Raw genomic sequence first — 25,765 nt, 5'->3', positions numbered from 1 at the left:
TGAAATGTACAATAGATTTTATTTATTATTTATCTATTTATATACTGTAGGGCTGTTTAATCAATAAATATTCTATTTGATCAAGTCCATATTGCAAAACTAACGATAATAAATATGGGTATTGTAGTGTACGTCCCCAGTAACGCAATTGGAAACATATGTATGAAGAGGAACGCTGAAACAATATAACAAATCTGTATTATTATAATGGGGGTAAATACCCAGACAATAGCTGAAATAAAATATCACTAGTTTGTGGGACCTAACACACTACTGACGCCACTCAGAGAGGGTCTATGTATGACAATTGTGTGACAGGTGGGTCCCACAAACTACAGCCACCAACACTTAGGGGCAAAACACTGCATGGTCATGTGACTGAACCAAAGTGGGGTAACTTAAAGCAGGATGACTAGCACAAAGGCCTGCAGCGAATGGCAGCGCGCATAACAATCACTACACTGAATGAAGGTGCTGGACTGAGGCACAGAAGAGAGCCGCTGTATATGCCAACAACCACCGACTCTCCGGCCGCCGTCACGTATAGTATTTGCTCAACGCGTTTCCATGAACCAAAGTGCACTTCATCAGGAGCAGAATGCATCGTAGCTTAAGCCCATAACCTCTGGTGTAAGGTATAACTTAAAGCTAAAGCAAAGGACAGATGTAGGGTGACCTGTAACCGAATACCTCTAGTGTGAGGCACGGCGTGATCGCTAGAACCTACAACCCTGCCTAAGCCGTCCACCTCTAAACTGAGGGGCAGCGTGCTGGTGTGCAACACAATCAGCACTATGATGGCTTGCAAAACGCAGAGATTAAGAGGGCAATAACCCCGCCCCCGCCGGACACGCCCCCACACCGACAGCCAATCCGGCCGAGAGGCGCGTCTGGGCAACATCCATTAGCTGACAGGCGGGTGGAACGACGTGAGTCCCGGGGAGAGCGCAGGGGAACTACAAGGCGGCTCTGCATAAGGCCTCATGCACACGACCGTTGTGTGCATCCGTGTCCGTTGTTCCGTGATTTTCTGCGGACCCATTGACTTTCAATGGGTCCGTTGAAAACTCGGAAAATGCACCGTTGTTCATCCGTGTCCGTGATCCGTGTTTCCTGTCCGTCAAAAAAATATGACCTGTCCAATTTTTTAAACTGACAACGGTTCACGGACCCATTCAAGTCAATGGGTCCTTGAAAAAACACGGATGCACACAAGATTGTCATCCGCGTCCGTGATCCGTGGCCGTAGGTCACTTTCATACAGACGGATCCGAAGATCACAGAGGCGTTCCCATGGTGATGGGGACGCTTTAAGTTAGAATATACTATGAACTGTGTACATGACTGCCCCCTGCTGCAGTCATGTACACAGTTCTCTTACAGGGGGCTGTGCCACACCTGAGGGGTTAATTGTGTGTATCATAGCCCCCTGTAAGAGATCAGGGGCTGCCAGGCAGCAGGGGGCAGACCCCCTCCCTCTACTGTATTCATTTCATTGGTGGCCAGTGCGGCCCCCCCCCCCCGGCACCCCCTCCCTCCCTCTACTGTATTCATTTCATTGGTGGCCAGTGCAGCCCCCCCACGGCCCCCCCCTTCCTCCCTCTACTGTATTAATTTCATTGGTGGCCAGTGCGGCCCTAGCAATATTAGAAGCATTATACTTACCTGCTGCGCTGTCTGTGACCGGCCGGGCCCTCCTCCTACTGGTAAGTGACAGATCATTAAGCAATGCGCCGCACAGTTCTATCACTTACCAGTAGGAAGAGCGCCCGGCCGGTCACAGACAGCGCAGCAGGTAAGTATAATGCTTCTAATATTGCTAAGTAACCATGGCAACCAGAACTGCAGTAGCATCCTGGTTGCCATGGTTACCGATCGGAGCCCCAGCGACTCTCTGCTACCACCAATAATGGGGGGGGGGGGGGGGGAGTTCGCACTGGCCACCAATGAAATTAATACAGTAGAGGGCGGGGGGGGCGCACTGGCCACCAATGAAATTAATACAGTAGAGGGAGGGAGGGGGGCCACACTGGCCACCAATGAATTTAAAACTGGGGAGGGACGAGGGTCTGCCCCCTGCTGCCTGGCAGCCCCTGATCTCTTACAGGGGGCTATGATACGCTCAATTAACCCCTCAGTTGCGGCACCTGAGGGGTTAATTGTGCGGATCACAGCCCCCTGGAAGAGATCGGGTGCTGCCAGGTAGCAGGGGGCAGACATGTACACGGTTCTATCCAAGTGGTCACCTGTCAGGAATCTTACAATTCACCCCATCTACTACAAATTTCCCCACAGTACTAGGTTTGCTACTCAGCAGCACAGAGTATGTCAGGACAGGAGAGCGCTGACCTAGGGTGAGCTCACAGACTTAGGCCTCATGCACACGACCGTTGTGTGCATCCGTGGCCGTTGTGCCCTTTTCCGTTTTTTTCGCGGACCCATTGACTTTCAGGCCTCTTTCACACGGGCGTCAGTTTTTTTGCCCGGATAAGAGCCGGGTGCGTTGCGGGAAAATGTGCGATTTTTCCGCGCGAGTGCAAAACATTGTCATGCGTTGCACTCGTGTGAGAAAAATCGCGCATGTTTGGTACCCAAACCCGAACTTCTTCACCGAAGTTCGGGCTTGGGATTGATGTTCTGAAGATTGTATTATTTTCCCTTATAACATGTCCGTGGATCCTCCAAAAATCAAGGAAGACCCACGGATGAAAAAACGGTCACGGATCACGACCTACAGACCCCGTTTTTGCGGACCGTGAAAAAATACTGTCGTGTGCATGAGGCCTTAGATGAACATTGGAGAAACAATAGAGTGATAACCAACAGCACAGAGGATTTCAGGAGAGCAGTGTAATAATCCTGTGGAGGTCACAGACTGAGAGTTACATAGTAGAAGGAGCAGGGTCCTCCAGCAGCACATAGTATTTCAGGACAACAGTGTGCTGACCTAGGGTAGGGTCAACGACTGAGATTAATGTTTGGGAAACAATGCAGTGATAACCTGCAGCACAGAGGATTTCAGGAAAGGACTGTGCTGATCTTGTGGAAGTCACAGACTGAGAGTTACATAGTAGAAGAAATATAATCCTCCCAGCAGCACAGAGTATTTCATGGGAGGACTGTTCTGATCTTGTGGAGGTCACAGACTGAGAGTTACATGGTGGTAGGAGTAGGGTCCCAGCAGCACAGAGTATTTCAGGTGAGGAGGAGTGTGCTGATCTTGTGGAGGTCACAGGACGAGAGTTACCTAGTGGAAGGAGGAGGGTCCCCAGCAGCACAGAGGATTTCAGGAGAGGAGTGTGCTGATCTTATGGAGGTCAAAGACTGAGAGTTACCTAGTGGAAGGAGCAGGGTCTAAAGCCGCACAGAGTATTTCAGGAGATGAGTGATCTTGTGGGAGCAGTGACCAGTTATAATCAGATGCTCCAACTAGTGCTACGAAAGAAATCTTAGACAATTGCATACATAGCAATTACCTAGTATATTAATATTGCAATCCCTCGGTCTAGCTCCAGACTGATTTACTGGGGTCATTCCTGAAACCATCCTGAACCCCAAAATATTCTTAATAGTTATTAAAGGTATAATTCCCCTAAAGTGATCGTCCATCTTTGTCCAGTAATTTATATTTAAGTGGAATATTCAAGACTTTTATAGCAGCCGGATTTCATGTATCCGACACAAAGCTCCAAATCCCCTGCATAGACCTACAGTCACTTAATGAATTCTTTCTACCTGCGGCCACCACTAGGTGGAGCTCACTGCATACTGTGTTATTATTGAGTTCACTGTACACATAGCATGCAGTAGGTGTTTAGTCATCTGCTTGGCTCCACGTGCACGTGGCGACAGGGCTGATGTCACATGACTGCCGCAGCCAATCACTTACAATATTTGAGGTCTATATAGAGAATAATACATATAGTTCAATAATACCAGCAGACGCCTCGAAATGCAATATCTCATTACTGGGGGGCTTATACAGATTACCAGTGATTGGCTGTTTCCTGCATGTCAAGTCAAGCTGGGACCAGTAAATGTAGAGCAGCAGTGACCGGCGCAGCGTCGAAACTGAAGTATCAGGGATCGGCGTCGGCTGTATACTACAGATGGCGCACCTCCTGTCTCCATGCCATCTACTGGACCTAACTATAGATCCATTTACCAGAATGGGTTAATCAGTGGTGAGTGCATAATAAAAAGTTCTACACCATTGTCAAGACCTCTGCTTTCTTCCAGTGAATGGGAACCTTCTGGTTTACATTGCCCGCCTCCCTCAAGTTTGTTACAATGTTGTCCACCAGTGTAGATTCTTCGCTGGGAGATATGAGCTCCTCCTCCTCTACTTTGATACATTGTAGCAAACTCTTAAGACTGCAGAATCATTCTGCTACATTGTAACAAACCCCCAGCCGTGAGAAGCACTGGGCCTGCAAAGGGTTTTCAGCTGTAAACAAAAAGGTTACCAGTCACTGGCAGCAAGCAGTGATCTTGAAACAACTGTAAAGAATTGAAACACAGAATATCTTAGAAAGTTGCAGATCTTTCTAGATACAATAAAATAAGTGTAATTATAGACCCCCCCTTTAATCTGCCCCCCCTCACTTCTGCCCCCCCCACCCCCACTTCTGCATGCAGACTCCTTATGTCCTACCACCCTCCAAGGCAGATGACTGATATCTGAAGCATCCAGACACCCCCTTTAATCTACCCCCCCCTTCCCCTTCTGCATGCAGCCTCCTCATATCCTGCCAGCCTCTCAGGCTGATGACTGATGTCTGGTGCATCCAGACACCCCCTTTAATCTACCCCCCCCCCCTTCTGCATGCAGCCTCCTCATGTCCTGCCACCCTCCCAGGCTGATGACTGATATCTGGTGCATACAGACCCCCCCCCCCTTTAATCTAACCCCCCCCCCTCCTTCTGCACCTTCTGCATGCAGCCTCCTCATGTCCTGCCAGTCTGCCACCCTCCCAGGCTGATGACTGATATCTGGTGCATACAGACCCCCCCCCCCCCCCTTTAATCTACTCCTCCCCCCTCTTCATGCAGCCTCCTCATGTCCTACCACCCTCCAAGGAAGATGACTGATGTCTGGTGCATCCAGACACCCCCTTTAATCCACCCCCCCCCTTCTGCATGCAGCCTCCTCATGTCCTGCCCCCCCCCCTTCTGCATGCAGCCTCCTTATGTCCTGCCACCCTCCAAGGCAGATGACTGATATCTGGTGCATACAGACCCCCCTTTAATCTACCCCCCCCCCTCTTCATGCAGCCTCCTCATGTCCTGCCACCCTCCAAGGAAGATGACTGATGTCTGGTGCATCCAGACACCCCCTTTAATCTACTACCCCCCCTTCTGCATGCAGTCTCCTCATGTCCTGCCAGCCTCCCAGGCTGATGACTGATATCTGGTGCATACAGACCCCCCCCCCCCTTTAATCTAACCCCCCCCGCCCTCCTTCTGCATGCAGCCTCCTCATGCCCTGCCACCCTCCCAAGCTGATGACTGATATCTGGTGCATACAGACCCCCCTTTAATCTACCCCCTCCCCCTCTTCATGCAGCCTCCTCATGTCCTGCCACCCTCCAAGGAAGATGACTGACGTCTGGTGCATCCAGACACCCCCTTTAATCTACCCCCCCCCCCACACTTCTGCATGCAGTCTCCTCATGTCCTGCCAGCCTCCAAGGCAGATGACTGATATCTGGTGCATACAGACCCCCCCTTTAAACTACCCCCCCCCTTCTGCATGCAACCTCCTCATGTCCTGCCCCCCCCCTTCTGCATGCAGCCTCCTCATGTCCTGCCACCCTCCCAGGCAGATGACTGATATCTGGTGCATACAGACCCCCTTTAGTCTACCCCCCCCCCCCCTTCTGCATGCAACCTCCTCATGTCCTCCCCCCCCCCCCCCCCCTTCTGCATGCAGCCTCCTCATGTCCTGCCACCCTCCCAGGCAGATGACTAATATCTGGTGCATACAGACCCCCCCCTTTAGTCTACCCCCCCCCCCCCCCCCCCCACACACACACACACACTTCTGCATGCAGCCTCCTCATGTCCTGCCACCCTCCCAGGCAGATGACTAATATCTGGTGCATACAGACCCCCTTTAGTCTACCCCCCCCCCCCCTCCCACACACACACACACACACACACACTTCTGCATGCAGCCTCCTCATGTCCTGCCACCCTCCCAGGCAGATGACTAATATCTGGTGCATACAGACCCCCCTTTAGTCTACCCCCCCCCCCCACACACACACACACACACACACACACACACTCACACACTCACACACACTTCTGCATGCAGCCTCCTCATGTCCTGCCACCCTCCCAGGCAGATGACTAATATCTGGTGCATACAGACCCCCCCTTTAGTCTACCCCCCCCCCCCCTCCCACACACACACACACACACACACACTTCTGCATGCAGCCTCCTCATGTCCTGCCACCCTCCCAGGCTGATGACTGATGTCTTGTGCTTGTTGCAGCTGAGGGTCTCTTTTCGGCCACTAGGTGGCAGCACCAGGACCAGTTTGAGATCCTGAGCCTCCAGCAGCATCAGCAGTGGCAGCAGCCCTCAGTGTAAAAGCCTTGGATGCTGGGACTGACTTCACATTCAGCTGGAGCTGCAGAGAGTGTGTGTGTGCATGCCTTATTCAGCCTGCTGTACCTCAGAGCATCCTTCCTGCTACTCTCCAACCAGTACTGGACTCACAGCAGCGGTGTCAACTTGGGGGTGACAACTGACCCCCTTCCCCACCATCATCATCAAGACTTGGAGGATTGTGCAAGCTCTTGTGACAAGCAGTGGACATTATTGCTAATCCCTCATTGCTACTGACACTAAAGGGAAGAAGAGGAATCCTTAAAAGCCACTGATCCAGCAGCTGACAGAAGAGGAATCATGAAGACCTTCCTGGTGCACAGTCTCTGGATGCTGGGATTTTTCCTCTGCCTGCTCTTCTTACAAGGTACTCCTCTGCCCAGTGCCTGCCATGGACTGGGTGCCCTGCAGGGATGGAGTTTGCCCTGGAGGGGGGTGATGAGGATGGGGGCTGCCGGGGTATTATACCATCAGTTTGCCTCCAGTTTGGATGGTTGGTTGAGTATGTGATTGTGGGTATGATATATCAGGGGGGGCACGCAAGGGCACCCTGAGGGGATGCCAGCCTGCAGGTAGGGGCGGTCAGGACGTGCAGCTGGCAGAGGCTTGTGATTGAGGTAGGTGCCCACCTCTGTATCCTATGGGGGGGGGGGGCACTGTGTAATCTAAGTGGATGTGCATGAATGGGCAGAGGCTGCATGTGGCAGATGTGGCAGTGCCCAGGAGCAGAGGTCACGTGGAGCCTTGGGCCACCGGTTCTTAGTCACCATCTGAATGACACTTATTGATCAGGTGACTCCGGGATTTCTCCATCAATGGCCAGATGATCGATGTGCCACCGGGCAGCCGTGCAGGTGGAGTAGACTCAGTGTAGCTGCATCTCATTCTTGATGGAGAGGGCCGGGGCTGCTGAGATCTGCAGTCGCCTCAGATCAGACTACTACCCCCATCCTCCAGGGCCGCGTAGCCTCTGATTCTATCGTATAATGGGCGACTGCTGCAAATAATACAAAAAAAAGTTATGTGGAACTAAAGGCAAATCATGTATTGGTGCCCACAGATGGGGTGCCCTTTAGTGCAACGGTTCACACAGCGGTCTTCAACTGTAATATTTCACCTGACACCGCCTACCGGTGGGGTGCACTTTATTGCAACGTGGACCCCCCCCCCCCAATCCCCGTATGATAAGGCACTGCGTACTGATGGAGTGCCAGTTATTGCAACCTATTACTCTCCCATTTTGTATCTAAAGGGGGAAGAGACTGACTTGGTGTCTACAGATGGAGCGCCCTTTGTGGCCACACTTCACTCATTCATCTCCCCAGCGTTTTGTCGGAGTAGCCAAGTCCAGCGTATGTATAGTGTGCACTGTAGGCTCAACAGATGGAGTGTACTTTAGGGCAGCAATAAACTATTTGGTTATTATATGCTGTGCAGGTTCCCACCTACAGGTGGAGCAGCCTGTGTTGCAGCATGAATCCCAGACCCCTCGCTGGTGTTGTGTGCTTTGTCACTAATCGCAGTCATGTTCATGACTGTGATCGATTAGACGCGTCATCTCTACAGGTGGAGCAGCCTTTGTTGCAGCATTGACCCCCAGACCGCTCGCTGGCCGTGTGTTTTTGTCACTAATCGCAGTCACGTTCATGACTGTGATCGATTAGATGTGTCGTCTCTACAGGTGGAGCAGCCTTTGTTGCAACTTTTATTTCAATCGAGCCCACCCTTGTTCGATAAACTGCATGTAACAAATGCATTCAGCTCTGAGTGAATGGAGGCTTCACACTTGCAGGTGGGGTGTTCTTTATTGCGTTCACCTCGGCCGACTCATCGCTGATGCCTTTTGTAACCGATGCAGATGGAGCGAACTTTTTGGCAGCCTTGACCTCAGTCTTCTCGTCCGTGGTTCATTCAGACTACAGATGGGGTGCACTTTGTTGCAACATGACCGCCACTTGATATCGTCATAGATTATTTTGCTTCACCGTGTTTTAGATTATTTGACTGCTTTTTGGGAAAGGCATGCTAAGAGGTGCACCGAGGTCTGCTTCATCTGCCAGAGATGCTGCCTACAGGATCAGAGCTGTGTTTCCAGGGCAGATGTCCCTCTCTGCAGAGAGGAGCTGCCGGTCTATCTCCATGCTCCTTGCACCAGACTCCTCTCTCGCTGTACTTGAGGGGGGGTCAGTGTGTTCCTTGCGTGGCTGTTGTTTTTCTGTCGTTTCCTACGCCACTGCTGTTGTTTTTATCCAGCTTTGAGCTTAAGACGACGGTGGTGTCTGTGCTGCATCCTAAGCAGACGCAAAGGGTGGGAGGAGAAAGAAACCAATCTGGTAGTCAGTTGATACATCAGATCCTCCCATAGACACCAATGAAATTCCTTGCATTGAATATTCTCTAGATTGTAGACCAAGGGACAGCTCTTAAGTCAGGACCTTCTCCATAACCCATGTTCACATGTCTAATCACTGAAGTCCTATGGCAAGTTGACGTTGCTCTATGTTCTATTCAGGACTGGTAGAAATGCTCTGTGTTCTAGATATCCAGTATATGAGTGTGAGGAGCATACCTAGGCATGGGCATGATTATTCCTTTATATCTGACCCTTATTATAGAGTATAGAAAGGAGCATGTACCTAAACCAGATACAGTCTGCAGCTGTGGACCAGCACGACTTGTCCAGTCTGACTGCTCTCTTGTCTGGTGCTACTGGGAACCCTAAATATGTCAGGATATGACTATAAATGGTGCCACAAGGGAATATATCTGCAAACAGTTCCATGTAAATTCCATGTAAATTCACAAAATTATTAGTTATGGCCAACCTCATGAATGGTTCCATTGTCTTTAAGAAAGTTGACTACAGAGTGTCAAGAAGGTGTCCGAGGGGGATCACCAAAAGGGCCCTACTAGTTCTACAGCCATCTCCAAAGGCCAAACCTGCCCATAATGTTATGGGGGTGTCTCAACCCTAGCCAATAGATGACTTGTTGGATTGTTGGCATGTTGGATTACAAGGCAGACTCCCCTGGCAATAAACGCTCGGCCGGCACCTATCTTAGGCATGAAAGGGCTAACCATTAATTTCTGTCTTGGCCACTCTACTTGGATCTGCACTTTGTCTCCACCATGAATACAATCTATCATTACACCAAATGTGAGTGATGTCACCACTGCCTTATGAACTGACCCTTGGAGAATTGACAACTATTAGACAATGATAGGGAGGTGATATGAGATCATACTACTCAAGGTCAGATGAGGTTTCCTTGTGTAGGCTCAGGCAAGTAATTCATGAATGGAAAAATCACAGGAGTCATGTATCCAACATGCTGGAATAGTGTCTACTGAGTTGGTCATTACATAACATCAAATATAGTAAAGTAGAAGAACAAACCAACCAATTCCTGTAGGCCAGTGTTTCTTAATGTTCCTGACATGGCTTCTAGTTCTTATAGATGTAGCATGTACCCCCTGGGGAACATGTACCTCAGGTTGAGAACCTAGGCTGAAGACAACCTCCCATAGAACCTACGGTATTTCCTCAAAACATATAGAAAACTTTTATTGACCAGAGTAATATTGGGAACTCTTGTTGATCTCCACCATTCGGCTCGTAAATCAGTTCAATGTCTGTGATTTTTTTTAACTACTGATACTGTAGATAAACTCTATGATTATTAGGACACTGGACCTTTAAGTTCCTCAGAACCATAACCTAAACATAACAGCCTTTTTCCTCTTACACCACCATGCCCAAAGACAAAGAGCCTTGGCCATAGGCCTTGTCTACTGAAATCATTGTGAGATGAATTTTGATTGAATTCAAACCTTATAGTAGACAGATAAGTAGGAATCAAAAGTTATCCAGTCCAATAGTAGAAGGTGTTGAACTGAAAAACATAAAGTCTAGGGAATTGAAGAAGAAACTGTCTCTCAGTTTCAGGTGTTGATTAATGGTATTTGTTTTATATGTGGACCTTTGGTACGATGATCCAAGTGTTTATTTGATGATTACATCTCAGTGACTTTACCAAGAATATTTAATCAGTTATTGTTCTGGTAACATCACTGTTTCTTGACATTCAAGAAAATTCAAAGCATGGACTCGTGAGGACCCATTAGATCCACCTGTGGATGGATGTGGAAGCTATGCAGAAGGAGCTTCTTACAGCCAATTAAAGTGCCATGATTTTAAAAGCTTTGTAGTTTTGTGTAAGTTTCTTTTCAATTTAGAGAAGTCCTTACTTGTTTAAAAAGTTTTTTCAGCTTGGATAACCACCCTTAACTAGGAGGCCAAAGACAGTTGTCACCATATAGAATTGCCTGTAGGGTACATGCCATCCAATGCCTTCAAAGTCCCCCAAAGCAATAGATAGTTTTGCAGCAACTGGGTTGGCAAGTTCTATGGCATCTCTATGCTCCAGTAGAATATATTGGTTGGTTTGGAAGACTGGTTATGGTTTTGGGAGCTTATCTCTGGTAGCCAATGTCCTCAAATGGTTGGAAGATAATGCCAAAATCCCCTGGAGAACGTCTGTGAACACATTTAATACTGTGATTATTTTGTCAAACAAGATATTACACACTATGGGGATAGCCCAGGTGGCTTCTACAGGACACCTTGCCCAGACCAGGTTAGTCCATTGTTCTTCTCCATGGGTACTGTGACCCTACACAAGACCTTCTGATCACAAAAAACCTCCCCAAAGGTAGCAGCAGGAGGGTCGCTAAACTATTTTATTCTGCAAGAGATCATGCAAGTACCAGATGGTGCTGTTACAAGCCTGGCATGATGATATTGACCAGTAGAGTCTGTTACCAGAGGGGGCACCGATTCCATTAAGATTGAGCACCCACTCACCTTTAAAGGGGTTGTCCGGGTTCAGAGCTGAACCCGGACATACCTCCATTTTCACCCAGGAAGCGACCCCTGACTTGAGCATCAGAGCAGTTCATGGTTCGATGCCCTCCTTTGCCCAAATAGGCATTTTCAGGAGTTCTGGTGGTTCTAACATCAGGTGGGCTGCCTGGGTCAAAATAATGGTCAGCTCTGAACCTGGACAACCCCTTTAAGTCCATTACAGCTGGTAAAACTCTCTAGATCACAGGGGTTTTGGGGGTTGCTGGTTCTTATTAACGAGACCCAGATGTCTATTGGCAATGCACCATGGGTAAAAAAGGGTATTTTAATTAGTCCTCCTCCAGATGGCAACCCTAACCCCAGCTGGTTCGCTTATGTCATCTAGCTTATTCCAACAGGTGGCACTAGTGAGACGGTTTTCTTCCTTCTGGAGGAGAGCTAATTTGTATCAGACTACTGATGTTAACTACAGGTACAATAAATTAGACAAGTAATGTCTTCCGTCTGTCTGCATTCTAGAAATGGATGGAAATGGATGGAAAGAGTGAGCTGCTCATCTCCTCTGTACTCGTCTTTCTCAAGGACGAGGCTTGGAGGCCCTCCTAACCTGAGCACTGCAGCAAGAGACGCTCGGCAGGACAATCCACTGGTTAGAAGGAAATGTATTTTCTTCTGCTGAGTAAGATCCCCAGTGACTGGAATGCATTGTGGAGCTTGTAAACCAGCGCGGCGTTACATGTGCACGCTGTGTTCTGAATCACCGGGTCAAAGTGTTTGCTTAACAACTTGACATAGAAAAATGACAGCGTATGCTAAGGAGATATTAATGGATCCTGACTACCCAGGTGCAGGCATCTTACAGAGGATAAAGGAGGCACCTGGCCACCAAGGGGTGCACAGTAAATAGGGGATCTCCACAGCCTGTGCTTCTTCATTCTCCAAGTCTAGCATCATATGTGGAGGCACATTTTCCAAAGTAACCTAACAGTATGTTTTTAGAGGAAATTGGAGAAAAACTGCACAAACAGAGTGAAGATCCAAACACCATGGAGCTGTTATATAAAATGGTGAGGGGCACCTCTTATCCACTGACATGTAGTATGTGTTACTTATCCGGTACTGATACTAAGTTACATCCTGTATTATTCTCCAGAGCCGCACTCACTATTCTGCTGGTGGAGTCACTGTGTACATACATTACTTATCCTGTACTGATCCTGAGTTATATCCTGTATTATATTCCAGAGCTGCACTCACTATTCTGCTGGTGCAGTCACTGTGTACATACATTACTTATCCTGTACTGATCCTGGGTTACATCCTGTATTATACTCCAGAGCTGCACTCACTATTCTGCTGGTGTAGTCACTGTGTACATACAATACTTATCCTGTACTGATCCTGAGTTATATCCTGTATTATACTCCAGAGCTGCACTCACTATTCTGCTGGTGCAGTCCCTGTGTACATACATTACTTATCCTGTACTGATCCTGAGTTACATCCTGTATTATACTGCAGAGCTGCACTCACTATTCTGCTGGTGGAGTCACTGTGTACATACATTACATTACTTATCCTGTACTGATCCTGAGTTACATCCTGTATTATACTCCAGAGCCGCACTCACTATTCTGCTGGTGCAGTCACTGTGTACATATATTACTTATCCTGTACTGATCCTGAGTTACATCCTGTATTATACTCCAGAGCTGCACTCACTATTCTGCTGGTGGTGTCACTGTGTACATACATTACTTATCCTGTACTGATCCTGAGTTACATCCTGTATTATACTCCAGAGCTGCACTCACTATTCTGCTGGTGCAGTCACTGTGTACATACATTACTTACCCTGTACTGATCCTGAGTTACATCCTGTATTATACTCCAGAGCTGCACTCACTATTCTGCTGGTGCAGTCACTGTGTACATACATTACTTATCCTGTACTGATCCTGAGTTACATCCTGTATTATACTCCAGAGCTGCACTCACTATTCTGCTGTAGGTGTCACTGTGTACATACATTACTTATCCTGTACTGATCCTGAGTTACATCCTGTATTATACTCCAGAGCTGCACTCACTATTCAGCTGGTGGTGTCACTGTGTACATACATTACATTACTTATCCTATACTGATTCTGAGTTATATCCTGTATTATACTCCAGAGCTGCACTCACTATTCTGCTGGTACAGTCACTGTGTACATACATTACATTACTTATCCTGTACTGATACTGAGTTACAACCTGTATTATACTCCAGAGCTGCACTCACTATTCTGCTGGTGCAGTCACTGTGTACATACATTACTTATCCTGTACTGATCCTGAGTTACATCCTGCATTATACTCCAGAGCTGCACTCACTATTCTGCTGGTGCAGTTACTGTGTACATACATTACTTATCCTGTACTGATCCTGAGTTACATCCTGTATTATACTCCAGAGCTGCACTCACTATTCTGCTGGTGGAGTCACTGTGTACATACATTACTTATCCTGTACTGTTCCTGAGTTACATCCTGTATTATACTCCAGAGCTGCACTCACTATTCTGCTGGTGCAGTCACTGTGTACATACATTACTTATCCTGTACTGATCCTCAGTTACATCCTGTATTATACTCCAGAGCTGCACTCACTATTCTGATGGTGCAGTCACTGTGTACATACATTACTTATCCTGTACTGATCCTGAGTTACATCCTGCATTATACTCCAGAGCTGCACTCACTATTCTGCTGGTGCAGTCACTGTGTACATACATTACTTATCCTGTACTGATCCTGAGTTACATCCTGTATTATACTCCAGAGCCGCACTCACTATTCTGCTGGTGGTGTCACTGTGTACATACATTACTTATCCTGTACTGATCCTGAGTTACATCCTGTATTATACTCCAGAGCTGCACTCACTATTCTGCTGTAGGTGTCACTGTGTACATACATTACATTACTTATCCTGTACTGATACTGAGTTACAACCTGTGTTATACTCCAGAGCTGCACTCACTATTCTGATGGTGCAGTCACTGTGTACATACATTACTTGTCCTGTACTGATCCTGAGTTACATCCTGTATTATACTCCAGAGCTGCACTCACTATTCTGCTGGTGCAGTCACTGTGTACATACATTACTTATCCTGTACTGATCCTGAGTTACATCCAGTATTATACTCCAGAGCTGCACTCACTATTCTGCTGGTGCAGTCACTGTGTACATACATTACTTATCCTGTACTGATCCTGAGTTACATCCAGTATTATACTCCAGAGCTGCACTCCCTATTACTTGTCTTGCTCTCCGGTTGGCAGCAGTGCTTGACGTGGCTCTTGCTTCTACCTTGCAGGGTGTGGCCCCAAGTCTCCAAGGCCGGCAGCATGTAATTAGCTTGTATAAAGCAAACAACCCCTTTGATTGAAAAATTTGCCCAGTTGATTATTCCCTAACTAATAAAAAACTGGTGCGGATAATGGAGAGCGGAGACGAGTCAGACAGCGCAGTCACATACATTCTGCAGCCGACATCCGTTGCCTACTGCGGAGACAATAGCTATAGATTAACCGGTGATGGAAATTAATGGAAATTAACGTCAAATTGTCCCATTGTCTATGAGGAGAGGAGTAGCGCTCTCCCCAGTCACGCGGATACCCGGCTGTCAAAGCAATGGTGAGTGCTGCATTCATGGGAGATTATGCCACAAACAGCGGAGAGATTTATTTTCAGACACTGGGAAAATACTCTTTTAACTCCTCATAAATCTGAGCAAAGTAGGAGCCACGATAAATGTGCAGCTGGCGTCCAGGCCAATCTATGGGCCAACCCCTCTCAATATACCTATTAGGACTATGGGCATCATAACGGGACTTGGAACCTCCTTCTAGGTGCCCGAACAAAGAGCTGCTCTTCATGACCCTCCATTACTTGGATAACTATTGGTTTGAGTCGTTGTCCTGTAATGCTACATTTCCCGTGGAATGGTTGGGTTTGGGGTAATGCGGTGGGATAGGAAGACTGGGATTGATAGAAGCCATATTGATTTCCAAGGGGCAGTGGAGCACAGCGTCTATACACTGTAGTACCGGACATAGTGGCACATACTATATGTAGGTAGTGTCTACTACTGCAACCATGGGTGTAGGAACCCCCAAAAATCTGGGGGGGACAGCATTTTTGCTCGCCGGGTATATTCTGATTCAGTAAACTGCGAGTTGTTTATATCGTTAAATTTTAAGTGTGTGTTTGAAAAATCCACCCCCCCCCCCGCCAAAACAATAATCTCCCCTTATATATAAATTACTTACAGTTCTGAAGACTCAGGGGTGCTGGCTGGCTTGGTCTCAGGGGTGCTAGCTGGCTTGGTCTCAGGGGTGCTGGCTGGCTTGGCCTCAGGGGTGCTGGCTGGCTTGGTCTCAGGGGTGCTGGCTGGCTTGGCCTCAGGAGTGCTGGCTGGCTTGGTCTCAGAGGTGCTTGCTGGCTTGGCCTCAGGAGTGCTGGCCGGCTTGGTCTCAGAGGTGCTGGCTGGCTTGGCCTCAGGGGTGCTGGCTGGCTTTGTCTCAGGGGTGCTGGCTGGCTTGGCCTCAGGGGTGCTGGCTGGCTTGGCCTCAGTGGTGCTGGCTGGCTTGGTCTCAGAGGTACTGGCTGGCTTGGCCTCAGGGGTGCTGGCTGGCTTGGCCTCAGGGGTGCTGGCTGGCTTGGCCTCAGGGGTGCTGGCTGGCTTGGCCTCAGGGGTGCTGACATGCTTGGCCTCAGGGGTGCTGGCTGGCTTGGCCTCAGGGGTGCTGGCTGGCTTGGCCTCAGGGGTGCTGGCTGGCTTGGCCTCAGGGGTGCTGGCTGGCTTGGCCAGGCAGAAGGAGTGTGGGAGACTGTGAGGCCTTTTTCTCCAAGCTGCTCCGGATCAGTGCTCTGGGCTCCGGGCTGGAAGTGGGCACAATAATAAAAAAAATATTTTTCATTATACCTCAGGTCAGACCACCAATCAGACCCCCAATGTTAATCAGACCTCAGCTAACAGCCCCAATAAGATCCCTAATGTTAATAAGACCTCAGATCACACCTCAGCTCAGACCCCAATAAGAATGACCCCCAATCAGACCTCAGATAAGAGCCCCATGCCTCATAGCAGCCCCCAGTGCCTCTCATCAGCCCCCCCGGCGCCTCTCATCAGCCAGTAATAACAGCCCCCCCAATCATGTGCCAGTAATAACAGACCCCCCAATCATGTGCCAGTATTAACAGACCCCCCCCAATCATGTGCCAGTAATAACAGACCCCCCCAATCATGTGCCAGTAATAACATACCCCCCCATCATGTTCCAGTAATAACAGACCCCCCAATCATGTGCCAGTAATAACAGACCCCCCCAATCATGTGCCAGTAATAACAGACCCCCCCAATCATGTGCCAGTAGTTCCAGGCCCCCCCCCCAATCATGTGCCAGTAATAACAGACCCCTCCAATCATGTGCCAGTAATAACAGCCCCCCCAATCATGTGCCAGTAATAACAGACCCCCCCAATCATGTGCCAGTATTACCAGACCCCCCCCAATCATGTGCCAGTAATAACAGGGCCCCCCCAAATTCCCCAATCATGTGCCAGTATAATACCAGGGCCCCCCCATTATGTGCCAGTAAAAAAAGAAAAGAAGTATTGTATATAGTAAAAAAAAAAAAAGAATTAACACTTATACTTACCTCTTTGGAGCGATGCGATGCAGGCCTCTTCCGGCCTGTGTCCCGACTCCAGCGCTATACGGCCCAGGCGGCGCGATGACATCATCGCGCCGCCTACACCGGCCTCTGATAGGCTGCCGGCCTAGTAGTGCCGGCAGTCTATCAGAGGAACAGGAAAGGTTGTGGATGTCCAAAAAATAAAAACCAGGAAAGGGACACACCTCCCTGCCCTGCTCCTCCGCAGCCTTCTGTTTGTATCGCTGGGGGGGATCCGACCCTACCAATCACACGTTCATGGTGTGTATCCTAAGGATAAGTCCTTAAAAATTACTCACCTTCTCCGATCCTAGTCCACTGCTGTTCTGACCCTGGTCTGGTCCCCACTGCTCCCCATTCCAACACCCTGGAAATGCCAACAGAGACCTGCTCCAGCATTCTGTAACCCACCTCAACCAGTGATTGATAGGAGGTGGTTGTTTGATTTATTTTTATAATTGTCCCTGGAAAATCCCTTTAGGACTAAATTCTGAATTGATGTCACCTCACCTGTATTCAAGTATCAGCAACATATTTCTAGTAAATAAACTAAAATGCCCAGCTGAATCAGAACCTCCACCTAAACGTATTGATTTTTGAAAAAGCTGTGCCGCGCGACACATAGGGCACAACTACACTGCAACATGTGTCGCACGACATTAATGTCGCGCAACAATTTTTATAATGGTAGTCTATGCGACAGTCGCAGAAAAATCCATCTTGAATGGGTTTTTTGTCGCAGTGCGACACCATAAACTACCATTATAAAAATTGTTGTGCGACATTGGTGCGACAAAACGTCATGCGAAAAATGTTGCCGTGTAGTCCTAGCCTAATAGTGCAGATGGGGAACGGGATGATGTAACTTCTGTCCATTTTTCTTTTACCATTCCAATAGTGGTTATAGCAGAGATAAAATTTTTGCCCTTTTCAGGTCCTACTTGTTACCACCACATTGCCTGTCTCTCTGCATCAGGAGGTCCTAGCGTTTACACTACAGTTTGTTTCTAATGTTGTAGCACCCTTGGATCCAGTGCTGGTTCCCAACATACATGGGGACAAAACCAACTGGGTACGGGTCCTGATAGTTGGACTCCCATCGATCTGATATTGATGACCATTTCTAAGGATGGTTTTATCAATATGAAAGTCCTGGAGAGTCCCCTTTAATTATGGCATGTTACGTGTCTGTTCACATGACCAACAATACCAATAGAGGCTGGAAACACGATGTCATTCATCTGAGAACCACTTATGTTTTTGAGTTAGGCTTAAAGGCTATGTACACCGTTGGGGGCAATTTTTTCATTATAGCATTGTACTTTCTTTTATCTAAAAATAATTTTTTCAATTGGTCTTAAAGGGCAATTTTCAGTATTGGACTTAATATAATTGCTAATGTACGGAGAGTACCCGGAAAAGAAGCATCGGGTGTAGGCTGACGTCATCGGCGCAGGCGCACTGAGGAAGGAGCAGGCAAGCGAGCGTCCTTCTCTCAGAGCGCATGCGCCGAATGAGGACCGGTACGGCGCAGGCGCAGGATTTTATAGGCAGAGAGGGCCAGCGAGTCTCGCTGGCCCTGTCAATCAAGTGGAGGAGGGGGCGTTTTTTTAGGTCGAGGATGCGGCGGCTACCAGCAAGTTCGGCCAACTTGCTGGTAGTGAAGAAATTTGCATATCACAAAAGTACTATTTTTACTATTAAAGCACAGCCAGAGGTAAGAGGGGTATATATGGACTGTGCGTACATTAGCAGTTATATTAAGTCAAATACTGAAAATTGCTGTTTGAGGGGGGGGAGAGAAGCCCTTTAATAAAAAATATGGAGTCATTTTCTGTGTACATAGATGAGATGCTCTAGTAGCAGCCTGTGGATTTTCTGTCTTTTCCGTCACTTGGGGAGCTGATGGGCTCCTTATCTCTGACATTATAAACACTTATTGCAGCTCAATTCTTATCTTACCCATAAGAATGCGGCTTAAATCAATGTTTTCATGATCTCTTAGTAGTTTAGAGATGAGGTTTATTAGATGAGGCACAAAGTGTAAGTGAACATACCAGTCACACAGCTAGAAAAACTGTTAACCCTTTGTGACAGAATGACTCAATAATTTTATAAAGGCCAATTGAAAATATGATTTTTATCCAAAAATTAGTAAAATGCAATCATAAACAAAAATTGCCTCCGAAGGTGTCAATAGCCTTTAAATCTTGCATGGGTTTTAAAGAAGAGACTAGAGATGAGCAAATTCTTTAAATTTTAACTCAGGTCCGTTTAGTTTCGGGTCTAAATAAATTCGACCCGAATGAAAAGTGTCCCAATTGCCTGCACATCTCTGTTTCTTTCATTAATTCTCCTAAATTGAATCACACAAATTAATTTTGTTAGGCACAGAATTTTTAAACAAATGTGGGCCGAATTTCCTAATTTTAGAATTGATTTTCCCATCTGTAACCTGGAACCCCCGCCGTAAAACATGGGACTAAAAATGCGGCTTGTTCCATTGTATGCCTCTGGAAGAATTTTAGTGGAGGTTCTATATGACGGCAGCGGAGCATTTACGGACCTGTTACAGGAACGTGAACCTGGAAAACAAAGAAAAATGTCCAGCGCTGAGATGAATAAAAGTCTTCAATCTTTAGTCCACAAATTTAAAAGAATACACTTCTTCACATGGACAGCGGTAACGCCACCGACGCGTTTCGATCTATCAGATCTTAATCATGGTATGGGTCAAATGCAAGTATAGTACCAGGTTGGAATTGCCATTACCACACAGGGGGTTGCGATATCAGCCATTCTTTGCATTTAACCCCTGCTGTTCACAATTACACCTAAAAACAATGCAATATAAAATAAAATAAATGAGCAACAGAACATCTGACACCCAGTTAAACTTTGATGAAGCAAATCCAAATATCCACAAGTCGGTATAAAAAGGAAATTGCCCTATCGCACGAGCCTACATAAACATTTCTCTGACTCGGGCAGGGTCCACTGAAGCACATCAGCATTTCAGGGCCACTATATTGTATTCCATGACATTGTTTTGCAAGATACATTCCAAAATTAAATTGTGGAATGTATCTTGAGAAAAATGTAGATGAATTGCTGTACAATGTTTAAAATTTATGGAATAAAGATTGAAGACTTTTATTCATCTCATTTTTCGTTGTTTTCCTGGATTATACTACGGACCGGGTCCTTGCACGAGAGGTAATATCGGGCAGTGCTTACTTCTTTGGCCTTCTCTCTGTGAACCACCATGCTCGGCCCATGGGCACTTCTCGCGCTGTTTGGGTCCTTGCACGAGAGGTAATATCGGGCAGTGCTTACTTCTTTGACCTTCTCTCTGTGAACCACCATGCTCGGCCCATGGGCACTTCTCGCGCTGTTTGGGTCCTTGCACGAGAGGTAATATCGGGCAGTGCTTACTTCTTTGGCCTTCTCTCTGTGAACCACCATGCTCGGCCCATGGGCACTTCTCACGCTGTTTGGGTCCTTGCATGAGAGGTAATATCGGGGAGTGCTTACTTCTTTGACCTTCTCTCTGTGAACCACCATGCTCGGCTCATGGGCACTTCTCGCGCTGTTTGGGTCCTTGCACGAGAGGTAATATCGGGCAGTGCTTACTTCTTTGGCCTTCTCTCTGTGAACCACCATGCTCGGCTCATGGGCACTTCTCACCCTGTTTGGGTGCAGGACATTACTTAAATCAATAGTCATGTTTTTTTTCAACAGAATGAAATCCTGCATTGAAAAAAACGGCACAAATGTATAAAAAGATTCCATTAATTGCAGTCCAAGAGGCAGCGGAGCCAACCAGCCGCAGCATTGTCAGTGCAGATGTGACCCGGACCTGTCAGGACTCCGGCACAAGAGAGTCAGCGGTGTGTGGAGATCTGGCAGGCACGCCGGTTACATGGCAAAAGAAAACACCATGACAGCAGATTTTCTTGCTCTGCAACCATGTGTCATGTTCATGTCACCGAGACGCACACAAATATCTTGTAACGATTGTTGTGACTATTAGGTCTTGTTACGTGGAGTCTTTGGTCGCCTATAGCAGGGGTGGGCATTGTTTGCGCCGTGTCTACGGCTGTACGCGGCTCTGCTGCTTTGGTCTATAGCGGATGCAGGTTATTCAGCCTATAAAATGGTCTTTTTTTTTTTTTAATCTGGGACCTTAAAAATGATGTAAATTTAAAGATGTACATATTAACCCCTTCCAAACTTTTTTTTTTGCATTTTTGTTTTTCTACGCCATGCCTTTCTGAAGCCTGTTTTGACAGCACTTCTCATTCGGTTACGACCTGGCCCCTTCTCTTCATTCCCTTGGGTCAGTAGGATTACAGTGATACCACATTTTTATATCTTTTTTTTAATGTTTTTAAGAAAAAATGTAAACTTTGGAAAATATTTTTTTCTTTGCATTACCCTATTTTGACCCCCATAACTTTTTTATAGCTACATCTAAGGGTTAGGGTTCATTTTTTTGCAGGACGATCCGTAGTTTTTATTGATACTATTTTAGAGTGTGTATGATTTTTTGATCAATTCACAAATGAATGCCCCCTGCCCTCTTTGTATGCCTAATAGGCCATGCCAGAGGCACAGCCTAACAGATTGCCTGACAACATAATACACTGTACCACATAAGTAGTACAGTGTACCATGTGAGCGATCAGAGGATCACATGTCAAAGTCCCCTTGTGGGACTAATAAGTGTAAAATCAAGAACTAAATAAGGTGTTATTGAAATAATAATAATAATAATAATAATAATGGTTTAAAGAATATTTACAATGTAAAAATGAAATGATGGCAGTTTTTATTTTCATTCCGCCCCAGTTGTGTGTACCCCAAAATGGTGCCATTAAAAACTACAACTTATACAAACATAAGCCCTCATATGACTATATTGACAAAAAATTAAAAAGTTGTAGCTCTTGGAATGCAATGCTCAAAAAATGAAAAAAATAAAATAAGTGCTTGTTAGTTAAAGTGCAAAATGCATACAGGAGGAAGTGATACATTTTTATCTATTAGTTTATTTTGAAAAGTGTATTTATTTAATTTACTTATTTTTAATGTAACTAATTGAAAAATGAGCTCTTAACAAGCCCCACCTCTGATGCCACCAAATGTAAGGCAGCTATCCTATAAGTCAATGTTCGACCCTTTAAACAGGCCTTGACACATGACTTGGATAATAAATAAGCCAGCGTCTCATCTGCAGACAGCTGTTCCGGGTTGATTGTGCAGAGCAGAGAGTACTGTCTTAATTGGGTGAGAGGCCTAAGTCAGGATTTGGGGGGTATTATTTCTTCTTGACAGCAACCCCCCCCCCCCCCCCCCAAAAAAAAAAAATCCTAATTGAAAGGACCGAGCAGCACCAAACAGGAATCCAAAGGCGTGTGACAATGTGCAACATGCAAGGACGAGGAAGAAGAGTCTTGGTAGTATATGCTGCTGTAAACCTGCAGGCTGCTAGGCGGGGAGGATGACCAGGACATCAAAGTTGCAATCATTCAAATTGCATATTTGACACACACACTTCCTAGTCTTACATGCACAGAGCAGAGGCTTCCAATGATGAGAGTTGTATTTTTATATGTGCTGGAGAGCCACAGGTTGGAGACCACAGGTATAAGTGACAAAGCAGTATGCTAGGATCCTGTAGGGGTGGCACACAAAGTATAAGGTAGATCTCCGTGATACAGCATGCTATATCGGGTGACACAATTACTTTTCCAATGGATCCATGAGAGTTTGTACAAACATACAGATTGGAGACCTATGGTACTATGGTTACTTGCATGCACTAGGGCTATAGAGAACCGTGTCCCGCAGCAGCAAGTCTCAAAAGATTGCGAGAGAGCAAATTGGAGGCAACTTGCAAAAATATTTTTGACAACTTTACGAGACTTTCTGTCTCACAACATAACGCCATGTAACCTTAGGGCAGGCATCTCAAACTCGCGGCCCTCCAGCTGTTGCAAAACTACAACTCCCAGCATGCCCGGACAGCCTACAGGTATCAGCCTACAGCAGGGCATTGTGGGAGTTGTAGTTTTACAACAGCTGGAGGGCCGCGAGTTTGAGATGCCTTAGGGTGACTTGTCTGCAACTATTTTAGAGCTGCAATTTGGCTGTTAAAGAAAAGCAGCAAAAATTGCTAAAAAGTTGCAAAAATTGTTATCCCAACTTCTTCAGTTAAACAAAGCTCCTGCTACCCCAGAACCATAAAGAACTCAGCAGATTTCTGCTCCGGTGATCCACCATACCTCACTGTAGCACAAATGACAATGAATTACAACTACAGCACTGGACTGACTCACTCTCCGCAATCACCTCTTTTGGCTTTCTTTCAAAATGTTTATTTTTTATGATTATTTTAGTTTCCGTCGTATACCATGTTTACTGCCACATTTATATAAATTTATTACTCCACAGGGTCTGGACACTTTTGCAGCCACCTCTGCATTTCTGTGATTCATTTGTAATAGCAAATGAAGCAACTTTGCAAGTCAACTTGATGAAAAGATAATAAAAAAACTGCTACAAATTTGTATATCCTGCTTCAGTACAGATCCGTGTGTTACCATGGTAACAGACTACATAATATTAACATGTAGTCAGATTCTGCAGTCATGTAATAACCCACTCTATCTGATAGATACATGACTGCAGGATGGGATTAGACACGGGGTAAGTAAATCATCTCTTAATTTTTGTATCTAAAGTTTCCGAAGTAGACTTCGATCCGAATTTCAGGAAAAATTAGATTCGCCGTGAAGCCGAATTTCCTCGTGCTTCGTGGTAAGGAATCCATATACTCATCCGGCGCGACATCTCGTGCATGGTGATTTATGACATGACCACGCCGGCAAGTGTTATTATGTCATCACGCACCGCGCAGGATCTTCAATCAAGATGGCCGTGGCGGCCTCTTCGAGCTCAAATGGATAAGGAGATTATTATTATTTTTAGTTTTTTTTACCGATTAACCCCTGAAAGCTCAATATTATTTTTTTTATCACAGATGCCACGGTGGGGTCGGCGCAATCGCAGTTCCCCGTTATTGTGTCCCGCTATTGACAAAGAAATACATTTAGTGATTAAGTAATTTGTCACAAAGTGAATTTCTTTTTAAATTCGGCAAGGCAGCCGAATCAAAGTTTTGTAGGGGCAGCAGTTTGTGCCTCAGAGCTGCTCTTCCAGGCTGTTATTGGAAAATGCTAGTAACAGTCATAGTCAACTATTTTGAAGGCTATAGATAGCTGTATTTAGTCAACCAGCCATATATTCATAGAAGCGCTCTATTGTCACTGCTTGTGAGGGGACACTGTACTGTTGGCATTAATTACCATGGCAACAGACTACATTATATTAAAATGTAGTCAGATTCTGTAGTCAAGATATGACTGCAGGATGGGATTACACATGTGGTTAGTAAACTAGAAGTATTGTACATGGTGTTGGCGTAGTCCTAGAGAGTCACTCTTATCGGGGGACTCTGCTGGCTCTGTTTGGGTAGTCTTCTGGCATTATTTATGGGAGGCACATTGTGATGGTGCAGTTCCCTATCATTATGTAGGTGTGGTCGTTACTCCTTGGTGGGGTTTCCAGCCAAATTGCCATATTTCTACTTGCGATAGGTACTAGTATCCCTAGTCCCAAAGTTGACACATCAATATACTCTTTTCTGGTCGATGCCTCTTTACAGGGAGGGAGGGGTAAATGAAAGGAGGGGGTCATTTACTGGAGCAACTGATGAATGGAATCTTTCTTTCTAGGAAAAAAATTTACGGCTCGCAATACCGAAAGGAAGCGTTTCATTCAGGGCCCTGATAGAGAACGGCTCTGTGTTCAGCGCTGACAAGTCTAAGTGCTCTGTGAACCTAAGAATTTACAGTCTCCTCAGTCTATGGAAGGACAGAGAGAAGGAGGCGCGGGTGGGAGGGCATTGCCGTTCATTTACAGGAGAGTCATTGTAGAAGAGCGTTTTAACTGGTGTACAGTGAAAATCCTGTAGAAGAATTAGGGATGGTGGTGTTTTTATGGTCATTGATTGGATTGTTGGGTCCTTGTCCTGCGAGGAGTTCTGGTTGGGTTTTCTGATTTTTCTAGACAACCTCCAATGCTTTTCTCTTACAGGATCTATACAGTTAGTTCAAATTTTGTGAAAGGGGTCAGAACAGTAAAAATTAATTCAATAAGTCAGAGTTCACATCACCGTTTAAAAAAAACAGGAACCCTGTAAAAAATCCTGATCCCTGTTGCATTATTTGTCATCTGTTTGAGCCATTTCCATCTGAGATCTGACAGCGAAAAAAATACGGCATACAGGACTTTTTTCCATCTAAAAAAACGGATCTCAAACGGAAATGGCTCAAATGGATGACAAAGGATGCAACAGTCTTCTTCTGACAGATCAGAAGAACGGAAAGCTAAACGGCATCCTTCTGGTCCCCCGCCTGTGTTTAGTTCCCTCTCAGGCACACAGGAAATGACATGCAAAGAAAAGCTGGTGGTCAGTCAGCACATCCAGTG

The sequence above is a fragment of the Bufo gargarizans genome, chromosome 3 (genome assembly GCF_014858855.1).
Source record: "Bufo gargarizans isolate SCDJY-AF-19 chromosome 3, ASM1485885v1, whole genome shotgun sequence".
Taxonomy (NCBI): domain Eukaryota; kingdom Metazoa; phylum Chordata; class Amphibia; order Anura; family Bufonidae; genus Bufo; species Bufo gargarizans.
The sequence above is the reverse complement of the archived record's forward strand: the minus strand, read 5'-3'. Positions refer to the sequence as shown.